Source organism: Trichosurus vulpecula, chromosome 5 (assembly GCF_011100635.1).
Source record: "Trichosurus vulpecula isolate mTriVul1 chromosome 5, mTriVul1.pri, whole genome shotgun sequence".
NCBI lineage: Eukaryota > Metazoa > Chordata > Mammalia > Diprotodontia > Phalangeridae > Trichosurus > Trichosurus vulpecula.
This window is the reverse complement of record NC_050577.1, coordinates 246,755,015-246,772,476: the sequence shown is the minus strand read 5'-3', so window position 1 is coordinate 246,772,476 and position 17,462 is coordinate 246,755,015.

Sequence of the window (17,462 nt, the reverse complement as noted above, 5' to 3'; positions counted from 1 at the left end):
TCCTGTCTGGTCAAGATGGGTCTTGTGGTGCTGTCTTGGGCTAAATGGATGATGTGATTGTGGTTGAGTACAAGAACGCACCTGTTCAAATATGTGAAATGGATCTGGGAGCAGTGGCTAGGTAGGAGTAGTGGCTGTATTGAGTCTGGGGGCTAAAAAGAGTGTGGTTAAAGCCATATTATGTGGTTAAATCAGGACATGCCTGCTATTCAGTAGGGCCCATAAGGAAGTTAGAATATTGGGGCTGGGGGCAACTTTATTAGGATTCCATAATTCCGCCCTCAAAGAGCTGGGACCCAGATTCATTTGGGAAAAGGGACGAAGGTCTCTGCTTCTGTAGCTTCTTCAGACTGGCAAGGGGTGTAGAGCTCTCCCTACCTCAGTGGGTCCCCAGGAAGAGATTGACTGGAACCTAGCATAGGCTACATCCAGAGGATGATGGGTGGGTATGGGCTACCAGCTGTAGATCAATGGTATGTAGGCTGTAAGACACAAATCTGACAAGCAAGTTTACTATGCAGGGCCCCAGAACTGAGGAGAAAGAAACCAAGAGCACCATGAAGCTATATACTTTTGACATAAAGGATGATCTGATCTTGTTACTTTCCCCAAAATTTCCACTCTGATTCCAATTCCTTTAAGAGGATCAGATGCTATTGAGGATCCAACACTATACATGTAAATATTAATAAGAACACTTTTGCAGGTAGGAGCTTTCCACCCTTGGGTTGAATAGTTATACAAATGAATTTTCTTGTAAGAGGCCGTTTTACTCCAATTATAATAAGACACTTTACATCATTTTGAAACATTTAAGGACCTTTTATTATACAGGTGTATATATATCTAGTAACAGGCAGATGACTAGGCCAAATACCTATTTACTAAGTTGTTTACGATATAGAAAGGAATATAACTTTTATTATAGTAGCTCAGATGTATCCCAGCCTTAGTCTATAGGATAATGGCTCATATTTTTTACTAACCACTTGGTCTAATTATAGAAACTTGCTATAAAAGAAAAAAGCAGGGACAGGATAAAACATCCTTAGATCTGTTTGAATTCAGATAAGAATAATAGCTATCAATTTCACCTCATAGCCAGACTCAGGTGGGATAGCCTGGTGGGATAGAATAGCCAGGTGGGAAACATTCTTTTTCAAAGTAAGACAATGGGGAAACTGAGCCAAGAGGGTCCCATCTCAGACTCAGGTTAAAATTTTCCTCTTGGATTTTCCTAGAAGTAAACCTCCACCTGTAGCAGGATCACATTCCTTCTGATAGCTTGTGGCATTTCATTCAGATATTGATTTAATGCAGACAACTACATCTAAATTCAAACTCAAAATAAAATTAGTTACGGTCCCAGGGGCCTTTACCTCAAATGATAAGTCTCACCAATCACAGCTTAGGGCTAGATACAATTGTTTTTACTCTTATGGCGTTTCAATAAGCAATAAAAATTTACCATGACTTACATACATAAGAAATTTCACTTAACATTCTTCAGTTGTTTTTCTTTCCTTTTCAAGTTTAAATTTATCTGGTGTAAAAACAAATAAGTAGAAATTATTTCTATATTATACATAAGCTTGCAGTTTCTCAGTAAGCCAAGTTCATTGTTTAGGAACTTCATAACCCAAACAAGCTTTTATTTTTTTCCCCAGGGCTGATGACTTTGCCCACCAGATGGTTTCTAGGGTTCTGGCAAATTTATAAATAAGAGGAATTGACAGGGACCCCAAAGAAGGGGCTGATCTACTTCTCCGTCCTTTTATATTTTTCTTCTGGACTGATGAAAACCACATACTTTCTATGTGGCAAGTCCCCTATTTTCAATCTTAATTTAATTTGTTTTGCCTTGACTGATTTTTATTTTTTCTTGCCAGGATGTCTTTCAGGGTTCCCATATCTTATTTTTATGGTCCCCGTCTATGCTAGCTGGCACGTGGGGGAGTAGGGAGTATCTACCCTGTCTACGCTTAGAGCTGCTGTGAGACCAATTTTAGGTTTATAACAATAATCCCACATAACTTAGTTAAGAATCTTACAATTTTCATAAGTGAGATCCAAATTGTTTTATCTGTGAGACAGGGTTAGCAGGGCTTAATAAAATAACATAACTGGTTTTAAACAATTTTTCCCACACTTATCTTTTAGTTTCAATAAAATTCAGATTAAAAATTGCTTTAACACCATTTCTGACTCACAATGGTCACTCAAGTTTTACAACATAAGAGAATTTTAAAACAATTAGAAATACAATTACCCAAACAGTAAACTTCAAATGATGTTAATTGCATTTTCAAATCATCACATATAAAATTATTGATAGAAGGTTAGATTTACCAGGTGCAGAGGCTGACTGGCTTCATATATCATACTGCCCTGGCACATCCCCCTTTCCCCTCTCTCCACAGTTGCAAAGCTTGGTTGTGGGGGTGGTTGAGTCAGGGATTTGGGAAGGAGAGAGAAAGAGGGCATCGCTCCTTGTGTGGCAGGGAATAAGAATCAGGGAGTACCAGGAGGTTATAGAGTCTGGCACCTGAATTAAAGGTCTGGGGGGGCATTGATGAGGAGAATTTGGTGGATATGGTGGAGGGTCCCTGAGGTACCTAACAGCCTCCTGATAGTAGTTGCTTTGCTTTAGGGAAGCTTAAGGTTCCAGTGGTGTGGGAGCAAGGACTCAGGATTTGAGAGGAGAGGTTCATCTGCTTGCCTAGAGGGGTGGGCTTCAGGGAGCCAGGGGCTCAGAGCCATTGCCTGTAAGACCTCTGCTGTCCCTGCTGTGCCTCCCCCTCCTTTCTTTCACCAGGTGGGGGAGGGCAACTCAAATTCCCTGTCATTCTTCAGCACTCTCCTCAATCTGATCTGGGGTGAGAGGAGTTAACAGAATATGCTAAAATATTTTTAGCTCTTTTAACTTTTCACTGTAGCCTTTGCCCAGTCAGAGCCAGGATGATAGAGCGAAGGATCTTAGCTGTTCTAACTTTTCACTGTAGCCTCAGCCTGGTCAGATGTGGGGCCACAAGGAGGAGGCACTGTAACCCTAGTGTGGTTAGAGCTGGGACTACAGGAAGAATGATCTTAAAAGTTGTTTTTTTTCCTGAACTTTTACTCAAGTAAACTTCACTTCTGTGTCCACTCCTTAAAATTTTTGTGAAAGTAGGAGCTTTGAACTGTCCAGTCAAGATGAGTGGGACTCTGGAAATGATCCATCCAGCGGTGCCTAGTTCCCTCTCCCCACCACTGGAGAGCTCAAAGCTTCATCTCTGAGGCGCCTCTTTTTCAGATCAATGCATTTTCCCAATTTATCGTAGTGCCAAATAGTATAACAAATTCTGATTTATCCTAAACATTAAATTAGGAGAGACAACATTTCACTTAAAATATAACCAGAATGAATTCAATTACCTGTATCTATATTCCAAATGATATTACATAGACTCTGGGGTTATGATTTTAATGCTAACACAAATGTACCCCAACTATTGCACTTAAGAGCATGTTTAATTTATTAAAATGAAGAAGAGTTTAATATAATTTAGTCAAGTTTCCAATTTTACCACACACACCAATTTAATAGTTATTTTAAAATTGACCAGAACTTAGCTTTAGTGTGTAAGACTCCCTAAGTTCTAGTGAGATATTCCAATTAGATTCAGTTACCTTTGGTTGTATCCTGACTCACACAAACCTTTTCTCCTTCTGTGACACAGGAAAGGGTTAAGTGCTAGCCCTATTCCAAAGTGCAGCCTTGAAACCTGCCTCTCTTTGATCAGTGATGTGACCCTTTTTCTCTTAGACAGGTCTGAGGGGAGAAGTTTCCCTCCTCCTCTTGTTTTTTTTCTGTCTGTCTCTCCACCCCCAGAACTTGGCCAGAGTCCAAGAAAGGAAAGAGAGAGGGAGAGAGAGAGAGAGAGAGAGAGAGAGAGAGAGAGAGAGAGAGAGAGAGAGAGAGAGATTTTTTTAATTTAAAAAAAATTATTTTTTGCCAGCCCATGTAGTTTTCTTCTTTTCTGGCTGGCTGCATTTTAAATCTTACAAGGTGGAAGATTCAGAGATTTGTTTTTTTAAATTTTTATTTATTTATTTTTAGTTTACCACACACGGTTCTACGTAATTTTGAGTTCCAGATTTTTTCTCCTCCCTCCCCCCTCCCTCCCTACCATGTATAACTTTGCATTGAATTAATTTATACACTAGTCAAGTTGTGGAGAAGAATTATGACCAATGGAATGAATCATGAGAAGGAAGAAACAGAACCAAAAAAAAAAAAAACCCAAGAACAAAAACAAAAGAGAAGCAAAAAAGGCGAGCTTGTAGTACGCCTCAATCTGTATTCAAACTTCACAGTTCTTTCTCTGGACGGAGATAGCATTCTCCATCGTGCGTCCCCTGGAGTTGTCCTTGCATGTTAGGTTGCTGAGAGGAGCGAAGTATGTCAGGGTTGGTCCTCACGGAATCCATATATCTGTGGCTGTGCACAACGTTCTCCTGGGTCTGCTCCGCTCACTCAGCATTATGTCGTGTAGGTTTTTCCAGGTTGTTACAAAGTCTGCATCATCCCCATTTCTTATGGCACAATAGTATTCCATCACCTTCATATACCACAGCTTGTTCAGCCATTCCCCAATTGATGGGCATCCCTTTGATTTCCAATTCTTGGCTACCACAAAAAGAGCCGCTATAAATATCCTTGTACATATGGGTCCTTTTCCCGCTTGTGTGATTTCTTTGGGATACAACCCTAGAAGTGGTATTGCTGGGTCAAAGGGTGTGAACATTTCTATAGCCCTTTGGGCATAGTTCCAAACTGCCCTCCAAAATGGCTGAGATTCAGGGATTTTTAACACAGAAACAGAGCAGACAAATATAAACAGAAAGCACAGAAAGTGGTATCTTTTCTTGGTCCTCTAGATTATACTGAAACCAGGCTCTATAACAGTTTAGTAGTCCCATGGGATGGGAGTTGAGACTGAATTCTAGTAAGCCTAAGGAAATCCACCATATAGCCACATTTATCTCTTCAGTGGCATCCCAGCAGAAGGATGAGAAAAAACTAAGTTCACAAAGAACTCCCCCCAGAATCCCCAAGGAGAGCATCCTCTGTCGTGAGGGAATTTTCCAGGCAGCAAGGGCCCTAGGAGGTAGGTACCACATAATCCAGTCAAGCCTTCCAAGGTACTAGAAGGACATCCTAGATAAGAGACGGGAAAAAGATAGCCTTACCTTTGGATTAGAGGGGTTCTGAATCAAAGACTCTGCTCAACGTGGAGTGGGAGTCAGAGTCAGAGACTTGGTCCAGGGATGCCAAAAACTGTTTCATGGTCTGTTGTGGTGGAACCATCTCAAAGAATTCAGAGTCAGACCACCTGTAATCCAAGTATAGGCATTTATTGAGGATTGACACCCCTCAGAAGTGGGCTAAGTTCCAAGGGGAACTAGCAACTTTAGAGAAAGCAAGATGGATTTTTATAGGGTAAAGATGCAATTACAGAAAAGAAATTATGAATATTAAAAAGGCAGGTGGGATTTATGAAGGGACTAGGTAATAGAGGAGGGGTCCCTTCTGTGGTTTGATGGTCAAACATCCTGGCTGTGCTGCCCTCTGATTGGCTAGCTATTTTGGTCCTGTCTGGTCAAGATGGATAGTTGGGTTTTGTGGTCCTGTCTTGAGCTAAATGCATGATGTGACTGTGGTTGAGTACAAGAACACACCTGTTCAAATAATGTAAATTGGATCTGGGAGCAGCAGCTAGGTAGAGGTAGTGGCTGTATTGAGTCTGGGGGCTTAATAGGGTGTGGTTAAAGCCATATTGTGTGGTTAAATCAGGCATGTCTGCTGTTCAGTAGGGCCCATAAGGAAGTCAGAACACTGGGACTCCCTTCCCCTCCCCCACCCCATAAATTCCAGTGGCTTCTTATTGTTTCTAGGATCAAATACAAAATCCTCTGCTTGGCATTCAAAGTCCTTCATAACCTAGCCCCCTCCTACCTTTCCAGTCTTCTTACACCTTACTCCTCAATATGTGCTTTTTGATCCAGTGACACTGGCTTTCCTGGCTGTTCTACAAACAAGACACTCCATCTTTCAGATTCAGGCATTTTCTCTGACTGTCCAGCATGCCTAGGATGCTCTCTCTCCTCATTCCTACCTGTTGGTTTCCCTAGCTTCCTTCAAATTCCAACTAAAACTCCACTTTCTAGAGGAAGCCCATCCCAACCCCCCTTAATATCAGTGCCTTCCGTTAATTATTTCCTATTTATGCTGTGTATTTATTTAGCCTATGTGTATGTACCCTGTGTAGCCTATCTATTCTTATGTATATAGCTAGCTTTGTATATATTTGTGTATTGTCTCTCCCATTAGGTTGTAAGCTTCTTGGGGTGAAGGGCTGCCTTTTTCTTCTTTTCGTTTCTCAGCATTTAGCACAGTGCCTGGCACAAAATATTGTTTGATAAAGATTATATGATTTTATGTTTTTGTTTTTATCATTTTTACTAAGCTCTTCATCGAGTGCTGTTAGACTTTTTCCAGAGGTTAGAATTGTTTTAAGATTATTTTAGTAATTGAAAGGCGCATAAGAATTTTTTTTGGAATCTTGCCACCAAGGGATGGGATGTGGCAAGAGTGTACCTGGTTTTGTATAGACAAGGATGTTGTTATCTGGATTGCCATTCATTGGTTTGGCTTTCTTTCTATCTGAAGAATATAAGGCAGAACCTATGCAAAGTTGATGTCAGAGATTTAGTAGAATTCCCTCTGCCCTATAGAGAATGACTTCTACATAGAATATGGTCATTTTTAATGGTAAATATGCACTAGTATTTCATCCAAACTGTATCCTTCCTAACTTTAGCCTAAACAAGTTGTTTTTATTGCATTTTATGGGCCACTAATATATTATTCCATTCTAACTCTGAGCCTGAATTATTGGACTGGTCTAAGCTGGGATTGGCCCAGAATATATACTTACTATCTCTATATCTAGAAGTACCTTATGTTAATCTTGGGGTGTGTATATGTATGTCTACGTGTGTACACATACACACATGTACATACATTGGTGTATGTGCACACAAATATCTATATCTATACCCTTTCTTCCAAGAACATTGCAATTTAAATTCCAGTTTAGAAATATATGGCAGTCAGTCATATAAATTAAGTACCTGTAATGTACTAAACACAGTGCTAAGTTCTGGGGATACAAAGAAAGGCGAAAGTCAAACTTACAATCTAACGAAGGAGAAAACACATAAATAACTATGTACAAACAAGATATCTACAGGATAATTTAGAGATAGTTTAAGGCCAGATTTCTAATAACCTGGAACGAGCTAGTGAGAACAGTGGGAAGATTTGAGAATAGGGGCAATTTAATTGCTTCTCTGGGAGAATAGGGGTGGGGGAATGAGGAAGTAAATAGGAAAAAAGATGAAAGACATGAAAATTCAAATGTGAGCAATTGTTTCTCTATTACCACAGAAAAAATTACTGTCCTTAAAGCTCTGGCATGCTTTTTCCTTCAGGTGTGCCCATGTCTAACCTGAAGTATTCAAACCACATAGAATGTCATTACATCCTGTGCTCGGGAAATGTTAAGCGATAAAAATACGCCTGGTGAAGCAATGAGCATTGAGATTACACAGGTGGCCACAGTACAGGTTTCCTTGCTTGAAGCAAACTGATTTTAAGATGTCATAAATCTATTAGAATGCCATTTTGTAAATGGAATGGTCTTGCAGTTGCAAAGTTTATTTCTTTCTTTCTCCTCTCTGGTAACCAGGCTGACAGTAACATTTTCCAAGTGCCCACTACTGCGTATGCTGAGCATTATACCACATGCTGTAAAGAAATCCAAAAAACAAAACAAAACAAAAAATCCCCCCAAAACCAGATGAGCCAGTCCTTGTTTTGGAAGATTTTGCAATCCAACAAGGAAGAAAGGATAGAATAAAGCAGTGAATCAGAGCTAAGTGGATTTAACTAGGGATGACTTCATGTAGTAGATAAATTACTGAGAAGTTCTTTAAGGAAGTATACCCTAGTTGAGGAAGAGTAATAGTAATCATACAAGCTGGCATTTATAGTGCATTTCTAAATTTGTATATAATGTCCATGGTTTGCATATTCACATTTTGTTTTATCTCACCTGATCCTTACAACAGTCCTTTGAAATAGTTAATAAAGGCATCATCCTCCTTTTATAAATAAGGAAACTGAGGCTTGGCAATCACTTGCCTGTGTCCAAGTGTTCACCAGACAGGATTTGTGCCTAAGTTTTTCCCACTTCCAAATCCAGGGTCCTCAATCCTTTGCACCAGGCTGCCCTAGATAGACAAGAACAAATAAATTGCATCTGACAAAAGATGTGCTGATGTTGGCTGAAATATGGGATCCTGGTGGGAAGTAATAAGAAATGGAGGTGACAAGGCAGGATGAAAAAGAGTTGATGAAAAGCTCTGAAACTAATGCTGAGGAATTTGGATTTGATATGATAGGCAATTGGGAATCTCTGCAGGTTTCTAAGTAGGGGGTGAGCAACATGATCAAAAAATGTTTCAGGAAGATACTGTTTTGTGTTGATGACAAATTAAATCCCATTTTTTAAAGTGGGAAAAAGTATATTTCTGTTAGCCTCAGAAAGTCTTTTGTTAGGAAAAAAATTTTAAGGAAGTAACTTTCTTTTTTAGATTATTTCTTATTACAAAATTATTGATCATTAACAAATGCAGACATTTCAATTTACAAAGAAGTATTAATTCCTTTTTAACTCTTCCATCCCATCTCCTTTCGCCCCTCTCCCACCTCTCCAGAGGTCTCTTTAAAAAGAGATGATGTTTTGATCTTTAACTGTTGTTTCAGAGATATTTATGGTGTAGAGGGCATGGGTGCCTTTTGGGAGAATCTTCCTTATTTCCTTTAGTTCATATGCTTCCATCCTGGGGAACCTGAGGAAATCTCTACACAATCTGAGCCCTACACATAATAGTAATATAGAAAAATGTTTTACACAAAAAATCACAGAAATTGAAGGTTGGGAGAGGCCTCAGCAACCATCTAGTATGAGCTTCTGTTCCTGGGGTCCATGATCTTATTTAAAAAAAAAAGAATAACTTTCCTTATAATCCCATGTATTTTAAATTTGAAAATTTAAAAAAATGTGCCTATGAGAGCATTTATAGGCTTCAAAAGAGTGTCAAAGGGATCCATAACAAAAATGAGGCTAAAAATCCCTGCTCTAGTAAGAAGACATCTAAGGAGGTGGATGTCAAAGATATTCAATGCAGCTCATTTCATATTTGAACAGTTTGAATTGTTTGGAATTTTTTTTCTGTTAAGTGTAAGTGGGCCTCTTTGCAATATCCAGCAATACTCCTGGTCTTGTTCTCTGGGGCCGGACAGAACAAATCTAATCCATCCTCCATATCCGAATGCTTAAAGGCATTTATGAAGTCTTCCCTGAGTCTTTTCAGTCAATCAAGAAGTATTTATTAAGCTCCTACTGTGTTACAGAAGCTGTATTAGTTACTGAGGATATTAGTACAAAGAATATGAGTACAAAGAAACAATCGCTACTTTTAAGAAACCAGCATTTGAATGGAGGAGATACCAGGAATATATATGCGCATATACAGAATAAATAAAATGAATGCTGGGTACCTAAATGATAGGAATGCCACTTACTAGTGGAATCAGGAAAGGCTTCATATATAGAAAGTGGTACTTGAGTTATGTCTTGATGGAAGAGATGGACTCTGTGAGGTAGAAGTAAGGAGGGAGTGCATTCCAGGCTTGGGTGAAAGCCAGTGCAAATACATGGAGACAGGAGATAAAGTGTCAAATGTGAGGAGCAGAGGGATGGTCAGTTGGGTTGGTCAACAGAGTGTGGGAGGGGAAGTAATGTACTATGATGCTTGAAACAGATTGGGGAAAGCTTGTGAAAGTCTTTAAAAACTAAAAGAGGATTTGATTCAGGAGGCAATCGGGAGCCAAAGGAACTGACTAATTAAAGGAGTGATGTGGTCAGATTTAGGCTTCAGGGAAATCGCTTTAGGTGCAATCTAGAGAACGGCTTGAAATAGGGAGACATTGTGGTTGGGAGAACAGATAGAAGGCTGTTGGAATTATCTAGGTGAGAGATGATGGGGGCCTAAATGAAGGTAGTAGCCGTGTGAATATAGAGAGGAAGGGTAGCATGTGAACAGTGTGTAGGTTGAAGGCAAGATTTTCATCAGATCAGGTATGTGGGGTGAGGGAGAATGAGAAGTCAAGGATAATATCGAAGTTATGAATAAGCATATTGGAATAATAGTGATGTTTTTGATAGAGATAGGGAAATTTAGCAGAGGAGTGGGTTTTTGGGGAAAGATAATGAGTTCTCTTTTGGGCATGTTGAGTTTGAGGTGTCTCCAGAATATCCCAATAGGATATTCATGATGTGGGATTGAAACTCGAGGGAGAGGCTGGGACTGTATATAGAGATCCAGGACTCAGCTTAGCAATGATGGTCATACTTCATGAAAGCTGATGGAGAGAGAGAGACAGAGAGAGAGAGAGAGAGACACACACACACACACACACACACAGAGAGAGAGAGAGAGAGAGAGAGAGAGAGAGAGAGCGCACAGAGGGAAGAATGTAGGGCCGTGATAAGGGGGCATAATTTCAATGACCAATAGAAGATACTGAAGAGTGTTTAAGAAAATAGGAGTACCAAGAGATAGTAGTGCTATGAAGCCTGGAGAGGAGAATGTATTCAGGAGGAGGGGATGGTCAACAGTACCAAATGCAGCAAAGAAGATAAAAATGAGGGCTGGGAAAAGATGATTAGATTTTTATAATGAAGACAACATTGGTAATTTTGGGAAAATAATTTCTGTTGAATAGTGAACTTAGAAGTCAAATTGCAAAGGATTAAGGAAGGAGGGAGAAAGTGGAGGTAAAAACTGCAGAAAGCTTTTTTCCTTTGAGTTTGTAAAAGGGAGGAGTGTTATAGAGTTATAGAAAGGATGGTAAGTCTTAGACATGTCCATTTCCTTCAGATGTAATTCATGACACAGGCACAAGGTCCTTCACCATTCGGGTTACCCTTTTCTAGATACTGTCCAGCCTATCAATGTCATTCTTAAGTTCAGTGATAATGCCCGGAGTTGAACAATATTCTCCAGAAAAAGGTCAGGTAGGAGTAGGGCACAGCAGAACTAATTCCTCCCTATTCCTTGGAAACTATGCCTCCCTTAATGTAACCCAAGATTCCATTAACTTTCTTGCTAGCACATTACTCTGCTTACTCTTTTGAGATCACAGTGATGTCAGATTTAGGCTTCAGGGAAATCAATTTAGCGGCAGTCTGGAGAATGGCATATATATTATATATAATTATAATCACATATAATTATATATATACAATATCTAACATGTCTCTCATTTTTGTACTTGTGAAGTTGACTTTTGTATACCTGTATAAGATTTTACATTTAATACCTATTGAATTTCATATTAATATATTCAACCCAAATGGATGTCTTACGTATTCCTCAGTTTTGTGTCATCTGCAGATTTATAGGGGGCAATATGTACCTTTATCTAAATCGTTGATAAAAATTTTGACCAATACAGGGCCAGGAACAGATCCCTGGGGCATTCCACTTGAGATTTTTTTTTTCAAATTGATGTAAGAAAGGTGTGTCCATGTAAATAGGTATGCCAACATGGGTTTCTAACCCTGTTCAGATATGATTCATGATTGTCATAGATTCCTTAGAACCAGAGATAGCGCCTATACTTTTAACACATCAGCTGGGAGCAGGGAGATGAAGGGAGAGGCAGGCCCCAGGAGTGCCACAAGACTAGATTCTTCTCTAGTCTCCTACTGGGACATTGGGTTAGAATTATATTTTCTGTCCCCTCAAATATTTCTGATCCAGGGGTACATTGTTTAGAATTTCAGAAGGAAAGTCAGTCATTCTAGTCTTTAGCTTACACTTATCAGCTTTGCCCCTTCTCATCAAATATTGGTTACACAAAAGATCATAACAAATATTGAATAATGACTAAAACCATTTATCCAGGCAAAACAGCAAAAGAAATTGGAGCTCATATGAGTGTGAATGAACTCTGTGATGGAAGTGAGATAATATTTTAGCTCAAACCAAGAAAGAGGTCACGATTTCACCCAAGCAGGTCCATTCTAGAATTCTTTAAGGAAACAAGCAGGAAATCATTGACATTGAGGAACTTTACCCTAAATGCCTGCTCCCTCTCCAAATGTCTCTCCCAAAGGCTCTGTGGAACCACATGTGCCTCTTTCCCCGAGGAAACTCTGGCCCTAACTTAATAAATGCCTTATCCATATATGTGGCATTGCTCTGCACCAATGAGGAGTCATATCTCCTCAGCAGCAGTATTCCAGAAAACCTGGTCTTGCTTGGAAGCCCAGTTACTTTGCTATTCGACCATTAGCTACTCCTCTTTGACCCTGATTAGCCAACCAGTTTGAATTCATCTGATTATATTATTGTCTAATTCACTTTGCTCTTTCATCTCCATTACTTTATAAAATGACTTGTTAAAATATAGAAAAAATCTACATCCACAGTATTCCCTTCATTTATTAGCTTTGTAATCCTGTCTAAAAAGAAAGTGAGTTTAGCAACTTGTACTTGGTGAAGCCATGCTATTTCTTTGTAATCACTGCTTTCCTTTCCAAATATTCACCAACCATGTCTTTAGTGAGATATTTTAGAATTTTCCCAGGAATCATTGTCAGACCAACTAGGCTGTTGTTTACATATCTGTTTTCTTCCATTTTTTGGAATATTGGGACAACATTTGCCCTTCTCTGGTTTTATGATGCCTGTCTTATTTTCCATGATTTTTTGAATATCCCTAACAGTGACTCAATGATCACATCTGCCAGTTCTTTCGGTATCTTAGGCTGTGTTCATCTGGGCCAAATCGCCCTTTAATTCACCAAGGACAGCTAGATGTTTTCTTACTGTCTCACTTATTTTGGGTTTCAACTCCCTGTAAGTAATTTTTCTTCTGTAATTTATGGTGGGATGTTCATTTCTGCTTGTGGAGAAAACTGAAGCAAAGTATGACTTGAATAGCTCAGACTTCTTTCTCTGTTGTCAGTTATTTTTGTTCCATTTACCCCAAGAAAAAGCCATCTCCTAATATAGCTTACCTCACCTTTCTCCCTAAAAACCCCTACATTTTTAATTGTCTTTAGCTTCCCTAGCCCTCCTTAGTTTTTAAATTCTAAGCTATGCCATTCATGACACTTCTGAAGTTTATGTGAGGGAACTGGGCCCCTCCTTAGTTTAGTCTACACTTTACCATTCATGACGCTTCTGAAATGTATGTGGGGGAACTGGGCCCCTCTATAGCTTTTCACATTCCTGTCTTAACCAGAATTCACCATGTGACATCATTTTAAGTATCTTCATCATACTAGTGGCTGTCTGAGACTTATTGGTGTCCTTTCTAAAAAGGGGAGTTAGAACTAATCACAGTACTTCAGATGTGTTCTGACCAGGATGGACCAGAGTGAAATTGACACCACCATAATTTTAGACATTATGCTAAAATTGCATTCTCTTTTTTACATGATATGTTGCAATATACTCATACTGAGCTTGCCAGTTATTAAAACCACCTAATTTTTTTCAGATTAACTGCTGTTTAGCTTAGACTTCTTCTATCTTGTACTCATGATTATGATTTTTTTTACTCAGGGTAATACTTTACATATGTCCTTATTAAGTTTCACTTTATTAGATTTGGCCAAACAGTTAACCTGTCCGTAGTTTGTATTTTAGAATAAAGCAAGACCAAAGGAAAAGTTCACTAGGCATCTAGAGGAGTATAGTGGTTAGAGTCCTGGATTTGGAATTAGGAAGATTTGAATTTGAATCTTGCTTTAGCTTTCTCTTCTGTTAAATGGGAATAAAACCTTAAAGTGCTATATACACGTTAACAGTGGTTGTTGTTGCTGCTTTTGTTTTAATAATACTTAAAAGACTTGGACTGTTGAATGTGTTTCCTCAAATTCCTAATTTACTCTCATGGGATGATTTGCTCATTGGAAGCACTGGCAGGCCATAAGGATTATTTAATTTAAAATACCAAATTTAAAAGTCAAATCAGAGAAAAAGATATGCAAATTGTTATTTAACAGGTGCACTTTTGATTGTAAATGTTTGTACTGGCTGTTCAATGAAACTACACATCATTTCACGTAACAGCATAACAATTTTCCATTTCTAGAACACAACAGATATCTAAAGTAGTCCAGTGGAAAGATCTTTAGACAAAAGGATTTATGGAATTTGAATTCTTCTTGTTTTAAATATTTTTAATTATAGTAAAATCTGAAAACTGCTTTCCCTCCATTTGTGCAGTATTAGAATATGCCACTTAATCCCAAAAGCATCCAAAAAGCATACTTTGAAATGATAAAATGTGAAAATAGTTAAAATCTCAGAGGACCTTTGAAAGCACTAGACATATAGTCTGATTTAACTACTGAGAAAGCAGTAAGTTCACTTAGTTTTTTTGAGATTTGTCATAAGTATTTACATAACCTCACCCCTTTCCTTCACTATTTTTTTGTTTTGTTTTAGAAGCCAAGTGGGATGAGAGATGCTTTATTTGAACCATCGCTTCTGTAGCCCATTCTTTGCCAGTTTTGAATTGAGATTCCTAACCTTTTACCAAAGTATATAATTCATGTAATATTAGGTAAAAAACAATGGGGAAATTAACTAGAATCTGTATTTCTCTCTGCTTTTCTAATTTGGGACTGGAATAGATATCATGTCAATAAGTTGCAGATGAATACTTATACAAGTAGAGAAAGATCACATGCAAAATGATTCAATGATTATATTAGAATTTAGAATTTACTTTTCTTTTAAACTTAGTTTTAAAATACACACTTCTCTAGTGTAAGGGAAAAATAGTTCAAATACTTTGCTTCAATGTCCTCATAGAATTGGTTCTTTAATAATAGGCCCAAAGGATCTACTTCTCTTTCCTCAGTTATGATAATCATAGTTCACCGTTGCTGCTCTATGTCAGTTATCAGGGTAACTGACAGATCTGTTGTGGTGGTAGAGTTAAAAAAATCAACATGTATTTGCCTATGATGTGACCAATACGAGGCTAGGTTCTGGGGAAAAAGAAGGAAAACAGGAAGAGTTAATTACAAAAAAAGTAGGATGAATTATGTATGTGAAATCCCTTTCTTGATTTTCATCCCCAAATGAGGTGGGAATTAGATTAATCCTTAAGGTATAAGATATAGCTCCTGTAGGTCTTTGAGAGAAAGACACTGTATTGGGAAGGGAGGCAGTAACTAAATGGGAAGGGAATGATCCATTTGCATTGTTCCAATGGAGTTTTCATAACAGAGTGGCAGAAACTCTAAATAGTCGTGGAAAATAACTTTATAGTTCATTGCTTTTGAACTGTAACAGTAAAGTGATGCTCATGAAGAGATACCATGTTATGATTAAGTAAAACCTAATTGCTTTTGAAATAAACAATCGTGACCATATATGAGAGGAAGAGCCTCATAAAATAAAATATGATAGAGTCAAATTTTGATTTTACACTTGTGAATTATCCCTGGCCTTCTTCTTTACATTGTGTGTCTTTCTATTAGGCTCCACATGGGGGGCTGGAGCTAGACAGTTACTAATAGGGTGAGTATATGTGTTTGAGTGATTAGCTGGCTGAGATTGGGTCTATGTGACCCTACAAAAGCCAATTTAAATATTTTATGCTAGACAGTCTTCAAGGTATTGATTCAGTCATTTTCAGACTGCTCAGTTAGTCAATTTTATTCTTTTTTATAATTTTTATTTAGTATTTTAGTTTTCAACATTGATTTCCACAAGATTTTGAGTTACGCGTTTTCTCCCCATTTCTACCCCCTGCCCCATTCCAAGATGGCATATATTCTGATTGCTTGGTTACTAAGTCAGCCCTCCCTTCTTTCACCCCACTCCCCCCGATCCCCTTTCCCCTTACTTTCTTGTAGGGCAAGATAGATTTCTATGCCCCATTCTCTATATATCTTGTTTCCCAGGTGTAAGCAAGAAACCCTTTTTTTAACCATCTGCTTTTAAAACTTTGAGTTCCAAATTCTTTCCCCTCTTACCTTCCCACCCACCCTCCCTAGGAAGGCAAGCAATTCAACATAAATCACACATGAATCATTATGTAAAACACTTCAACAATGCTCATGTTGTGAAAGGCTAACTATATTTCCTTCCATCCTATCCTGTCCCCCTTTATTCAGTTTTCTCCCTTGACCCTGTCCGTTTTCAAAAGTGTTTGGTTTTGATTACCTCCTCCCCCTATCTGCCCTCCCTTCTATCATCCCCCCTTTTTTATCCCCTTCCCCTTACTTTCCTGTGGAGTAAGATACCCAATTGATTGTGTGTGTTATTCCCTCCTCAAGTCAAATCCGATGAGAGTAAGATTCACTCATTCCCCCTCACCTGCCCCCTCTTCCCTTACAACAGAATTGCTTTTTCTTGCCACTTTTATGTGACATAATTTACCCCATTCTGTCTCTCCCTTTCTTCTTCTCTCATTATATTCCTCTCTCACCCCCTTAAATTTATTTCATTTTTTTAGATTTTTTTATATTTAGATTTTTTAGATTTGTTTTGCCCTTCGTATTCAACTCATCCTGTGCCCTCTGTCTATATTCCCTTCAACTCCCCTAATACTGAGAAAGGTCTCCTGAATTATTCACATCATATTTCCATGTAGGAATGTAAACATAACAGTTCAATTTTAGTAAGTCCCTTATGAATTTTCTTTCTTGTTTACCTTTGCGTGCTTCTCTTGATTCTTGTATTTGAAAGTCAAATTTTCTATTCAGCTCTGGATTTTTCACTGAGAAAGCTTAAAAGTTCTCTATTTTCTTGAAAATCTGTATTTTGCCTTGGAGCATTGTGCTAAGTTTTGCTTGGTAGGTGATTCTTGGTTTTAATCCTAGCTCCATTGACCTCCAGAATATCATATTCCAAGCCCTTCGATCCCTTAATGTAGAAGCTGCTAGATCTTGTGTTATTCTGATTGTGTTTCCACAATATTCAAATTGTTTCTTTCTGGCTGCTTGCAGTATTTTCTCCTTGACCTGGAAATTCTGGAATTTGGTGATGATATTCCTAGGAATTTTCTTTTTGGAATCTTTCTCAAGAGGCAATCGGTGGATTCTTTCAATTTCTATTTTGTCCTCTGGTTCTAGAATATCAGGAAAGTTTTCCATGATAATTTCTTGAAAGATGATTTCTAGGCTCTTTTTTTGATCATGGCTTTCAGGTAGTCCAATAATTTTTAAATTATCTCTCCTATTTTCCAGGTCAGTGGTTTTTCCAATGAGATATTTCACTTTGCCTTCCATTTTTTCATTCCTTTGGTTCTGTTTGAT